The sequence below is a fragment of the Nicotiana tabacum genome, chromosome 23 (genome assembly GCF_000715075.1).
Source record: "Nicotiana tabacum cultivar K326 chromosome 23, ASM71507v2, whole genome shotgun sequence".
Lineage (NCBI taxonomy): Eukaryota > Viridiplantae > Streptophyta > Magnoliopsida > Solanales > Solanaceae > Nicotiana > Nicotiana tabacum.
Genome location: NC_134102.1, coordinates 129756872 through 129770696, shown reverse-complemented (window position 1 = coordinate 129770696; position 13825 = coordinate 129756872).

The window sequence follows — 13825 nt, the reverse complement described above, 5'->3', positions numbered from 1 at the left end:
TCTAGATTTTAGGTTGAAAATTCAAGAAATGTAATGGGTAATTGAAAGAAAATGGTTTAGAATCACTTACCAACAATTTGGGAAAGAAAATGACTCTTGAAAATCGCCTCTACCCGTTTGGTTCTTGAAAAATATTGAAGAAATGGCTTAAACCCGTGTTTGGAGTCTGTTTTAAGTCACTGGACAGGCCGTCATCGCGTTTGCGAGAGGCCTGTCGCGATCGCGATGCACAACGGCCTAAGGCCTTCGCGTTCACGACCCAGTGGACGCGTTCGCATAGAAGAACATGACCTCCGTCCCCCAGGTCCCTTAAACTATCGCGTTCGCGTGAGACAGATCGCGTTCACGAAGGGTACCACCCCTAACGCTTCGCGTTCGCGAAGAAGAAATTTCCCCTACCCCATTTTACCTTTTGCGTTCGCGACACTACCTACATGAACGCGAAGAAGGGCACACCAGAACAGTTGCTGCAGCAAAAATCTCAGATTTTCTAAGTGCAAATCACCCCATAGCCTATCCAAAACTCACCCGAGCCCTCGGGGCTCCAAACCAAACATGCACACAAGTCTAAAAACACCATACGGACCTGCTCGCGCAATCAAATCTCCAAAATAATACCTAGAACTCCGAATTTAGCACCAAATCGAATGAAATTCTCAAGAACACTTTAAAATTACTATTTTCTCAACCGAAGGTCCGAATCACGTCAAATCAACTCCGTTTCTCACCAAATTTCTCATACAGGTCTTAAATATCATAATGAATATGTACCGGGCTTCGGAACTAAAATACGAACTCGGTACTAACAATGCCAAACATCAATCAATTCTTAAAAATAATTAATTTTTAAACTTTTAATTTTCATCAAAAATTCATAACTTGAGCTAGGGACCTCCGAATTCGATTTCGGGCATACGCCCAGGTCCCATAATTCGATACGGACCCACCGGGACCATCAAAATACGGACCCGGGCCCGTTTACTAAAAATGTTGACCGAAGTCAACTAAAATCAACCTTTTAGATAAAAATTTTTATTTTCATTAGTTTTCAATATAAAAGCTTTCCGAAAACCTGCTCGAACTACGCACGCAAATCGAGGAGGATAAAAATGAGATTTTTAAGGCTTAAGAGAGCATATTCGAGTTCTAAAACATAAGATGATCTTTTGGGTCATCATACCAAGCCACTGAAAGTAGGTGGGTGGTACTTCTTGTACCTCTCGAGCCTAAGCTGCTCTGCCTCAGAAACTGCTGCCCTAACCTCGGGCTGAACTGGAGCTACTGGCTGTATCGGTATGATCTCTAGATCCTGGTCTACCTGAACCCGCTGCTCTGGGGTACCGGCAACGGGAGTCTGTGCTCCTCCCCCGGCCTGAGATGTGGCAGGAGCAAGAGGTATCAATCCTACCTGAGCCAAGGTGTTGAACATGCTCAGAAACGAGGCTAGAGTCTCCTGGAGTGCTGGTGCAGTAACAGGCATCTAGGGTTCCTATCCTCCAACTGGAGCTACTGGCGGCTCCTCTGTAGTAGGTCGTGCGGGTGCTCTGGCTGCACCACGTGGACGTCCTCGGCCTCTACCCCGGCCCTGCCCTCTCGCGGCTCTAGCAGGGGGTGCGGGTGTCTGATCGTCCGATCCAGCTGTACGTGTCCTCACCATCTGTGAAAGAATAGAAAGATAGAAGTTTAGAGTCCGAAGTTAAAATCTCGCACGATAAGGAATCAAAGAAAGTGAAAATTTTCCTAACAGTTCCATAGCCTCCCGAAGATAAGTATAGATGTCTCCGTACCGATCCGCGATACTCTACTAAACCTGCTTGTAACTCATAACACCTATGAACCTAGTGCTCTGATACCAACTTTTCACGACCCCATTCTTTTCTCTCCGTAGGACGTCGTGATGGCACCTAGTCTCTAAGACTAGGTAAGCCTATAAATTTGCGGAATCATTGAATAATGAACTGAACTCCAATCTCAACTTATGATATATAAATATAAAACTGCCATTCAATAATTACAACTCTCAAAACCCGGTGAAAACAAGTCACAAGCTTCTAATAGAAATACTAAGTATCTCTATACATTAAGTCTAAGGAGAATCAAGGAAATAACATAATAAGGATAGAGAGGGACTCCAAGGTCTGCGGACGCTGGCGGATATACCTTGAAATCTCCACGTGCGGTCCAACTCACTGGTATCTGGTCTGGTGGGAAGAACCTGGATCTGCACAAAATGATGTGCAAAGTGTAGTATGAGTATGCCACAACGGTACTTAGTAAGTGCCAAGCCTAACCTCAGTAGAGTAGTGACGAGGTCAGGTCAGGGCCCTACTTGTTTAAAAGGAAAATAAGGCAGAAAATATAATAATATTTTGAAATGATTGAGAATTTAAACAATAAGAAATTTCGAAAAATATCAGCACAATAAATAGAGGTACACAACAGGGGCACTCCCGAGGTACCGCCTCGTAGTCCCGAATGTAAAGATGCAGTACAGGAGGATCTCCCGAGGAATTGTCTCGTAGTTCCAAAGTAAATATGCAGTACATGGGGATCTCCCGAGTAAACGCCTCGTAGTCCCAAAGTAAATATGCAGTACAGGGGGATCTCCCAAGGAACCGCCTCGTAGTCCCAAAGTAAATATGAAGCAGATAATCTAAGGAAAACACAAATTTTCAGCAAGAATCTTACAGTTAAAGATTTAATTCAAATCAAGGAAAGCAATTAATTCAACTAAGTATGTTGCACAAATTACAAGTAAGAGTTAAGGCACGTAGACATGCGATGCTAGACTAAACATGATCACTATATATGCTAAGGCAACTCTGTTAATGTATTTTAAAAGAAGACAACACGGTTAATGTATTTTAAAAGATGACAAATTAGCAAAAATTAATTTATTTTTCCATAATCAGCCCATGTACGTACTCATCACCTCGCGTATACAGCGCTCACATATCACAAATTGTTACAACAGTACCAAATTCCAAGGAAATTTTCCCACACAAGGTTAGACAAGTCACTTACCTCAAATGTCGCTCAATCAATCGGTAAGAATGCCTTTCCCTTGATTTTCCAACTCTGAATGTCCCAAATCTAGGAAAAAGAAATTTCATAATATGAATACAATTACAAGAAACTAATTTAAATCATAAATCTATGACTTTAGGAAGGAATCGAAAAATCGCCCCAAAAAGTCGATCCGGGCCCACGTCTCGGAATCGAGTAAAAGTCACAAAATACGAACACACATTCAATCACGATTTCATCCATACCAAAATTATCAAAATCTGACACCAAGTCACCACTTAAATCCCCAAATTACACTCTCTAAATCCCTAGCCTCAAACTCCCACATTCCACCTTAGACATACATAATCTACGTGGGGAATATAACGGGAAAACAAGATTATTGATCAAAATAAGCACAAGAGACTTACCTCAAGAAACCCCTTAAAAATGCTCTCAAAAATCTCCCTAGACCGAGTTTGCAAAGTCCAAAATGACAAAAATCACGAAGCCCTTTTATTTTAAATACTGCCCAGGCTTTTCGCATCTGCGGCCAATTATTCGCACCTGCGAAACTGCTTCTGCGGCCCGTGATCCACTTCTGCGGAATCAGCTCTTGGCACCCATTCCGTTTCTGCGGTTCAAATCCCGCTTCTGCGGGTGCGCATTTGCGCAAACACATCCGCTGCTGCGGATAGGCCTTCCCATACTCGTCCGCTTATGCGACCAATCTTCCGCAGAAGTGACTCCGCCCCTGCGGTCTTCACGTCGCATCTGCAACCACTGGCCAAGTCCCCCAGCCCCGCATCTGCGCCCAATTGCTCGCTTCTGCGGGCTCGCACCTGCGGTCAATCTTGCACAGGTGCGATTACACCTGAACCAGCCCAGCACTAGAAAATCTTCTAAGTCCAAAAATGATCTGTTAACCATCCGAAACTCACCCGAGGCCCCCGAGACCTCAACTAAATATACCAATCAGTCTTAAAACATCACACGAACTTAGTCGAGTCTTTAAATCACATCAAACAATGCTAAAAATACGAATTACACATCGATTCAATCATAATGAACTTCAAAGTTTCAAACTTCTACATCCAATGTCGAAACCTATCAAATCAAGTCTGATTGACCTCAAATTTTGCACACAAGTCATAATTGACGTTACGGACCTATTCCAACTTCCAGAATCGAAATTAGACCCCGATATCAAAAAGTCCACTCCCGGTCAAACTTCTCAAAAATTATCATTTTTCCAACTTTCACCAATTAGTGCTAAAATGACCTACGGACCTCCAATTCAATATCCGAACACGCTTCTAAAACCAAAACTACCATACAGAGCTATAGGAACCGTCAAAACTCTATTCCGGAGTCGTCTTCACATAGTTCGAACTACGATCAATTCCTATGACTTAAACCTCCATTTTAGGGACTATGTGTCTCATTTCACTCCGAAACCAAAACAAATCCTCCCGGCAAGTTACAAAACCCAAAAATAAATTAGACAGAACAGTAAATAGGGGTTTGGGACTAATTTTCTCAAAACGACCGGCTGGGTCGTTACAAACTCCCCATGTTAAGATTTAGATACTAATCCATCAAATTAAATTACTGACAATTTAATTTATTGATTACTTCCTTTAGACTTTCGCTTAACTTATTTCATGTGTCGGATAAAAAATTCACTGGTCGGGTTTACACATGAAAACTTATAAGCTTTTATAAAGGAGTATCATCAATCTCAAAAATTGAGACATAGATTCTATCAACTAATTATTACTTTGCCAATGTGTATCATTATTGTCCAATTTATCAGAATTATTGTCCCACGAAAGAATATCGCCTTTTAATAAATTAAAATAATAAATGACGCACAAAACTAAAAATAATTATATCAAGATTAAGAGTATAAGTATATTAAATGGACTAGAGAAATTATTTTATTAAGGCAGTATAAAATACTTATCTCTACTTGATCCGTTCAATACATACAAAATGTACTAGCACAAGAAGTTGGAATTAAACCATTTCCATAATCAAGATAAATTATATTTAATTTTGTCCAATTCCATCATTAGATTGTGAACATGATCTTTATACTTATAAGAATCGATGATTTAATCTTCTGTGTATAAGCTAAACTCTATACATTAAATCATCTACTATATAAGTAACGAACACAAACGAATATATGATCTATTTAAAACTTTGTTAAACTTAAACAAATAATTATTCCATAATAAATACTATTTCCAATACGCATGGTTTATAGTATATCCTAACAGTTAGAGTATTTATGGCAACTGAAGCCCGCAACTAGCTTCTATTTGTGTGCACGTGTCCAAACCGAGTCTCGCACCGTCACTCTACCATCGTTATTCTCGTCCCGCTGAACCTAGGTTCTTATACCAGTTGTTGGGCTCAACCAACTTAAGATACTCTTAACATAGTGTGATATTATTCATTTTGGGCAAACAGACAATATCGTAGATTTTGTGGTAAATTCTATATATAATATAAGATTCAACGCGACTCTATGATTAAGAAGAGAAGACTTTATAACCGATAGGTAAATCATGTCTCTTAGATTTTGCTTCAGTTCTCGTGATGTTTAAATGAATGATCGTCACTCTAGCTTGGAAGGAAAGGACCAAATAACAAACTAAATAATTACAAAAATCCATAGAAGAGAGGTTGGTGGCTTGGCGAACCGTGGATAAGATATCTTATTACTAAACTACAAAATGGATCTGTGAAGTACAAAAGCATTTTGTCGAGTAATCTTTCTTTATATAGAATAGAAGAAACAAATCAATGTAATGATGTTAAGTGTCACAACAAAAATTATTAGTTAAGCTAATTAATAATTAGTTATTTTTTTTATTTTGAATTAAAAATAATTAAATATCTATATTTTTAAAAGAAAACTATTATAAAAAAGAAAAATATATATAAATAAATAACTTTAATGTAGAGATATATAAAATGATAAGACTAATTTATTTTTTGAGATGAGAAAGTTTTTGAATAATAATTCATATGGTCATGCTATATGGATAAGATCATGTAACTAAAAATATTATATTAAACTAAAGACAAAAGCATAAAATAAGTTCAAGAAATAAATAAAATATAAAGATATAATTTAACTTATTATCTAGTAATTTTAATAAAAAAAATTAAAACTTCATATTAAATACAAACGGGAAGAAGAACTCCATTTAATTTCTTACTGAAAATAAATCAAAAATAATAATTATTATAATTATTTGTAGATTTAGGACATATAATAAAAGAACTTCTCTGTTTAACCTTTGAACTAATTCAACACCATCCATTTAGAAAAATAATACAATAATATTCGTATTATAGATAAACACTAATTGAAAAAAATTAAAATATTGTAGAACAAAAACTAATGGATAAAAAGGATAGTAGATATAATGTGATTATATCCACATTTTAAATTTACTTGATAAAATTAAGTAAATAAATAATATTTATTGATAAATTTAAATATCGAAATAATTTTAAAAAGTCATACAGGATAAAGTCAAGTTAAATTTCAAGAGTAATATGAAATTATATTTATTGTATTATATTAAACTGGTAATTTATATATTAATTTAATAATATTAAGTAATGGATAATACAATTAAATATTCAAGGAACAAAAAAAAAGATATGAAATATAAATTTGTAAGAAAATATAAAAATATAAGACTTATAATTAGAATTATGATGAGAAAAGTCGTATATATACACATAACTAAAATTATAATAAGTAAATAGTCATAAAGGACAAATACTAAAATAAAATAAAATAAGCCATAGCGTAAAAATATATACTAATTAATTTCATATGAAGGAAATTTTAGTTAATAAATAGAACTCATAATTTTATAAGATTAATATTTTATTAAATTATATCACAAGGTTATCACACTAGTGTTAGGAAATACGAAATAAAAACGCTTTCCAAAGCAGATGATGTCGCCAGGACTCAAACCGGAGACGTTTCGGCGTGTTAGACTGACGTGATAACCAACTACACCACGACACCTTCTTGTGTATTAAAATAACGTTCAATAAGATTTCGTTTTTATTTTAGATGACGATGGGCTTAAAATTAAAAACCATATGCTATTTGTAGAGACAGGGTTCTTCATCACTAACAGTATGGGGTGAAATCAAATACAGGTAAAAGATGAGTCAGCAAATAACTGATACCGGATACGAAGGATGTAACGGGTACAAAATAAATTCCGAAGAGAGCATAGCTAATAACAAAGAATTCAAATGTTTGACATCGGGTAACATTTAATGAGCAACCGTTACAGAGAATACCTGCATTCAAAGTCGGTTGTTATACGCCCATCAATACCGTTTTTATTCTCATTCAAGACGAGCTTGATTTTAGGATCTTGTCCCCCTAAGTAGGGGCTATAAATAATAAGATTAACAACCATTATAGGACACGAAAAGTTCGGCACACAAAAGTTATAATCTATTATTTTACGCCCGATCTAAACAATTTTATCATTATTTTTACTTTTGCTCTCGAAAAGATCGAGTTCAGAGTCAGACTTGTTATCTCCTTTAATTTCAGTCGTTAATCTTATTTTTGTTCCTTTTTTTTTTAATCATTTTTTGGATCAAATCGAATCACTTATCTATAAACCACATTATAAATTCAACTGTGACTAGAATAAACAAGAGAATTCAACAAGATAATAATAAAGACAAGAACGATATATTATATAGTAGAATTTTAAGATGTGTGAGTATGACTTTTTAGCTGCCAAACAACCACTGCATTATGATAGTGCTGTCCATTCAACTATTTACCATTGTTATTGCGATTTAAAAGTCAAATGGACATGTTTGTCTTCAATAGAACACAAATTGAGTATTTAATATGTGAAGAATTTGTTCCCTTATTGATGTTCTTTGCAAGCAATAAATAACAGAAACGAGGGCCTAAGTCACAAGTGAGCCCAACAAATTAATTTGAGAGGTCATCAGCCTATTTACGACTTAGTAACAGTTTAATAAATAACAAAAACGGGGAGCAGAAGGAAGCTTGATTATGGTAATTTTGTTACATTCTCCGCCTACCTCTCTCTAACATCTTCTCTTCTTCTACTTTTCCAGGTGAATGTAGGAGCTAGATAATAATCAATATTGTAATTCAATCATTTGATTCATTGATTAATAAAAGTCTATGTTTCTACTTGTTCTTCTTCAATTTCTTCTTTACAATTCTAGTACATTACACTTTGCTTGGTTAGTGTGTATTAATGTCATCTCAAGGACACTACACTTCTCGATGACTCTCAAGTCTCACCAGCTCATCATCCTTCTCCTTCAACTCATCACCAAGGGCCTGCAAATTGCCACCCTCATCAAACCCGCCAGCAAAACTCCCGGTACTTGCCGCGGTACTGAAAATATTTGCATTACAACCTCGCAAATATTGCCTTATGCTTCTCCTCCCTTCGGGCGCTTTCAATCTCCAAGATCATGGTCTGCAATCATAAAAAGAAAGAAAGAGAAGGAAAGCAAAAATGAGAACGCCCCCGCTAACAAAGGCAAAGCACTAAACAAAATATTTTGAACATAACAGATAGAAAAAACCCTAAAATACTTACCTTAAGAGCAAGGCCGGATATGCTCATCGACAAGGTAACATCATCCAGCTCTTTGAGGGTTTCGCCTTCCACGTCGGAGAAAAGGGGGCCAAGGGAAGGGACTACGTTCTCCGTATTCTTCAATAAATCACGATCCATGGGGATCGCAATGGTCTGCGTAGATCCCTCTAGCCTCACCTTGATCTGGGTAAACCCTTCCTCCATCATCCTCACCTCTACAACGTCAATGTCTTAACCCGTCTGGTAGCAGTCTTCGGCAACACCTTTGCCTCTTCCATCCGCTAGTGAAGAAGTATCATCAGCCGACTGCGAGGTCGACGGCCCCTCTTGCCGCAAAGTATCAGAAGTCTTCGGTTTCTGTCATCGCATAAGGGAGAGATACACCTTAGTTGGCCTCCGCCGACCTCGGAAACTCTGACGCTGGCCTGACATCGTCTTCTATGACAATAGTCACCGTCTCACAAAGCGTGAAGTCATCTATCACCGAGTCAATGGCCGGGGCAACCCCGTCTCCCACATCCACTGATCTCCTCTTGCGGGGCATTAGGCCCCATCACCTTGCAATGACTCCTCCTCGTCATCTATGAGACGATACAAGGGAGAAGTTGAAGCTTCCACTGCCGAAGTCTCCACAGATAAAGAGGGAGTTGATGCGGAAGCAGCAGGAGGAGGGACCGAGGAATGACCAGAATCAGTCGCGGTCGTAGAAGGGGGAGGAGCCGAAGAGGTGGCAGCTTTCCTCTTACGAAACGTAGGTGCGTGAGCTCTCGACCTCATCGAGGACCCCCTAACTGAAATTAAGGAAAGCACAAAAGGATAAAAGAGTTACCCAAAACAACCACACAAGAGAAATAACCAACAAAACAAAGACAAGAGTAACTTACCAATCGAAGGGGGAGTCGGCCCAAACCTCTTGAAGAAGCCCGGCCACTCGCTAATTCCTGGGATGTGAGGGAGGAGCTGGCCGACCCAACCAGAAATGTCATCGACCAAAGAGGGAGGCGAGGTCTTGGCTGCATAAGAAAAGGACAAGGGGTCAGAATCCACAACTAAGCAAAGTAAACCAAGTACCTACGTGAAAGGGAGCGAGGAACTTACGAGTGCAATTCCAAGCTTCAGGGAAGCCGTTGATGTTAACTACTACGTCTTCAGTTCTAACGAAGAAGAAGTTGAGCCAAAACTGGCAGTTAGCCTTATCGTCCATCTTCACCACCAGACATTTGCCTCCTCGGTGGTGGTTATTCAGCATCGTCCCCTTATAAAAGCCAGGGGGAATATGTGCATCAGATGTCGAAGTGTGATCTCGACCCCGGCCAACTCAACGAACATGGTGAGCATCCTTATGAGCTTGTAAACATACGGCGCGAGATGAGCCAGGCAAATAACGTAGAAGCAACAGAATTCCTCCGCCAGCGGGAGGAGAGGAAAAGTTTAGCCGACATGAAATGGGTAGGCGTAGAATGTGCAATACCCAGGACGGTGGTGCTACACCGCATCCCTCCCGTCGGGGATCAATTTGACATTGTCGGGAAGGCCGTACTTCTCTTTAAGCTCTGACAAATCAGCCTCCTTCATCGCTGATTTAAAGATTTCGGGTTCAGCTTCGGGCAATTTTGAGAAATCAGACCTGACATCGGGGTTGCAAGGAACTATCTCTTCCACAGTCGAGAAGCTTCCATCCTCTGTGGAAGTGGGAACGTTCTCCGCATGAGGAGGAAAGAGAATCGCCAGAAGGACCGGGTCACTTCCTTCGCTGGGCCCAGAAGGTACGTTAGACATATTTTCAACAAAATAAAGGAAGGTATCAAACAATGGAGAATCGAAAATGATAGAGATCGTTGGAACAGGAAGAAAAAATGCACAACAATGGAGGAGGAAGAAGAAGGTACAGAGTTTTGGTGCAAGGATTTTGCAAAGGTTGAAATTATACCCGCACACCCCTATTTATAGAAATTCAAGCATCGAAACCAAGAAATTGATTCATCATTACCTAGAACCGTAACCGAAGCGGCAGATTCAATCATAAGATGCACGTGAAATGAAGCAACGCATTAAGAAAATGCGTTATAATGACACATGACGTCACCCTGATTCATGGATCGCACAACTCCAGAGTTTGCGGTTCACAAAGGACCACGCTGCCAACTCGCCCCAATCATCATGACCCGATCAGCTCATCCAATCATTTCGACCACAGTAAACAGAATCTGCTCATCAAGTTCGCCTGAGGTCGTCCTCAATAAGCGGAGGGACTAACTGTATGGGTTGAAATTTTCCCTAGAATATTTAAGATAAAATAACACTAAAGAAAGAGTCCCCGAGTCGTCATCAGTCGAGGTCGACTAGGAAGCAGTGAGATTCATGGTCGAGATATCAACAATGATCGAGGTCGAGTACCGTTGACGAAGCTACAACGGCTTGTTCTCGTAGTAGGATATTAAAGAGAATATTCTAGTGGATATTCTCTGCACTTGTACTATTAAGGTTTATTAGGAAGATATCTCATATAAATAGAAAAATAGACAATGATATGGGGCAGGTGACATTCATTTGATAAGAACAGACTTGTGACAAAAGATTCTCTCTCTCTATTACCAAGATACAAACACTACATTTTCATCAAGATTTTCGTTCATATTATTCCATACTTTTCTATCAGATCCGAGAATAATTCGACCATTCTAGGATTTTTCTGTCACTCATCATTTTCAGGAGGGACAATCATCTAGTTCATCCTTTATTGGGTGAATCACTTCTCCTATTTACTTAAATGTCATTTATTGTTATTTATTGCTACATTATTGCTCATACTTTTGGGATAGTTAATGCACACTGCTAACAATCTACCACTAGATCTGTTTAACATTAGTCACGCTTTCAGAACTCACATCTAGAAATATTATTGTTAACTAGGTTTAACCCATTATCATATAAATTCAATTATTTTAACCAAAAGTTATATTTTTTGGTCAAACAACTACCAGGTAACTCGATTAAGTGTAACCTATAGACTAAAATTGTCGATTCAATAGGCTTTCTAGAGTTTTATTTTCTTTTTCAATAAATAGATAATACTATTAAGATCATGAGAGTTACATGCCTTGCATAACATACATGCAGAAATACTAATCTTTGGAAATATCTCTCAAACTAGAGAGATAACTACACATAGTACATACTTACTAGAGATACATTTCCTAACTAGATAATAGAAATACACCATACATAGTAGACATTTGTGTTGGGAAGCATGTCATACTACTAGAGGAAAAAATATTTAAAAGAGAAAAGCAATAACACAAGACAAGACAAGACAAGATTTATGTGGTTCGGTAATTTTTGCCTACTACACGGTCACACAAATAATAACCTTTATTAATTGAAGAGAAAGAAGAAGTTATGAGGATGAGTTACAACAAAGAAGGGGATGCATATTTATAGGCAGAGGAATCAGCTGAAATCTTCAGCAAAATGTGAACATGCGGCAGGACGACACTGCGATTGTAAACCAATTTAATTCTTTCACATTTTGCAGTCTTTCCATGTGTCCCATTTCCACGATTCACGGGTCAATTTCTGAGATTCACTATGTGGCACCTACATTATTAGAGTATTTATGGCAATCGAAGCCCGCAACTAGCTTCTATTTGTGTGCACGAATCCAAAATTGAGTCTCGCACCGTCACTCTACATCGTCATTCTCGTCCCGCTGAACCTAGGTTCTAATACCAGTTATTGGGCTTAACCAACCTAAAGATACTCATAATATAGAATGATATTGTCTGTTTTGGGCCAACCCGCACGGTTTTTCCCAAAAGGACTCACACCATTAAGAGATCTCTACACTTTATTTGTAAGCTCCCAATCTTTCAGCTACCAACATGAGACTTTGTTTGCACATCCAGAGGTGTCGAGCACAGAAGCATTTTGTCAAGTACAGAAGAATTCTTACTCTACCATCATCATTCTCGTCCCCCTGAACCTAGGTTCTGATACCAATTTTTGGGCCCAACCAACCTAAAGATACCCTTAATATAGTGTGATATTGTCCGTTTTGGGCCAAACGGATAATTTTCATAGATTTTGTGGTTAATTATATCTATATTTATACTATATTAAAAGCACGAAGGTGTAATGACCCGGCCTGTCGTTTCGGGAGTTATAGCCCCGTTTCCCCCATTTCTATTTCCTTTATGCTCTTAAGCTATATTATGATATACGAGGTTACTTGGTTCGGGCCCGGAGTGGTTTCGGAGTGGAATGAGACACTTAGTCTCTTATTTAGAACCTTAAGTTTAAAAAGTCAACTGGATGTTGACCTATGAGTAAACGATCTCGGATTTGAATTCTGATGGCTCCGTTAGGTAATTTTGGACTTAGGAGTGCATCCGAAATGTGATTTGGAGGTTCGTGGTAGAATTAGGCTTGAGTTGGCGAAATTTGGAAATTTGGCAATTTCGGTCAGCAGTGGAAAATTTGATATCGGGGTTGAAATGGAATTCCGAAAGTTGGAGTAGGTTCGTAGTGTCATTTGTGATGTGTGTACAAAATTTGAGGTCATTCGGACGTGGTTTGGTTGGTTTCGGCATCGGTTGCCGAATTTAGAAATTTAGAAGTTCTTAGGCTTGAATCCGAGGGTAACTTGATGATTTGATGTTGTTTTGAGTGATTCGAAGGTTCGGCTAAGTTGGTATGTTGATATATGACTTGTTGGTATTTTTGGTTAAGGTCCCGAGGGCCTTGGGGTGATTCCGGGTGGTTAATGGATTTGTCGGAGTTGGAAAATACAGCTGAAGCTGCGACTACTGCTATTTTTGCACATGCGAAAGAAAGAGTCAAAGGTGTGAGGCCGCTGGTGCGCGTGGGGAGTTCGTAGGTGTGGGCAATGCCGGGCTAGGCAGGTTGCGCAGGTGCGAGTTGGAGGTCGCATCTGCGAGCTCGCGGGTTCGAAACCTAGGGCGCAGATGCGGAAAGGGAGATGCTGGGCAGGCTTCACAGAAGCGAAGGAAACGCGCAGGTGCTCTTTCGCAGGCGCGAGAATTTGCTACGCAGATACGGAAAAAATGTGAGGCCAAGGCTGGAGCGCAGGAGCGAAGGATTTGGCCGCACCTGCGAGCCCGCATGTGTGAGGCCTGGAGCGCAGGTGCAAAATCAGGGGAATTAAGTGG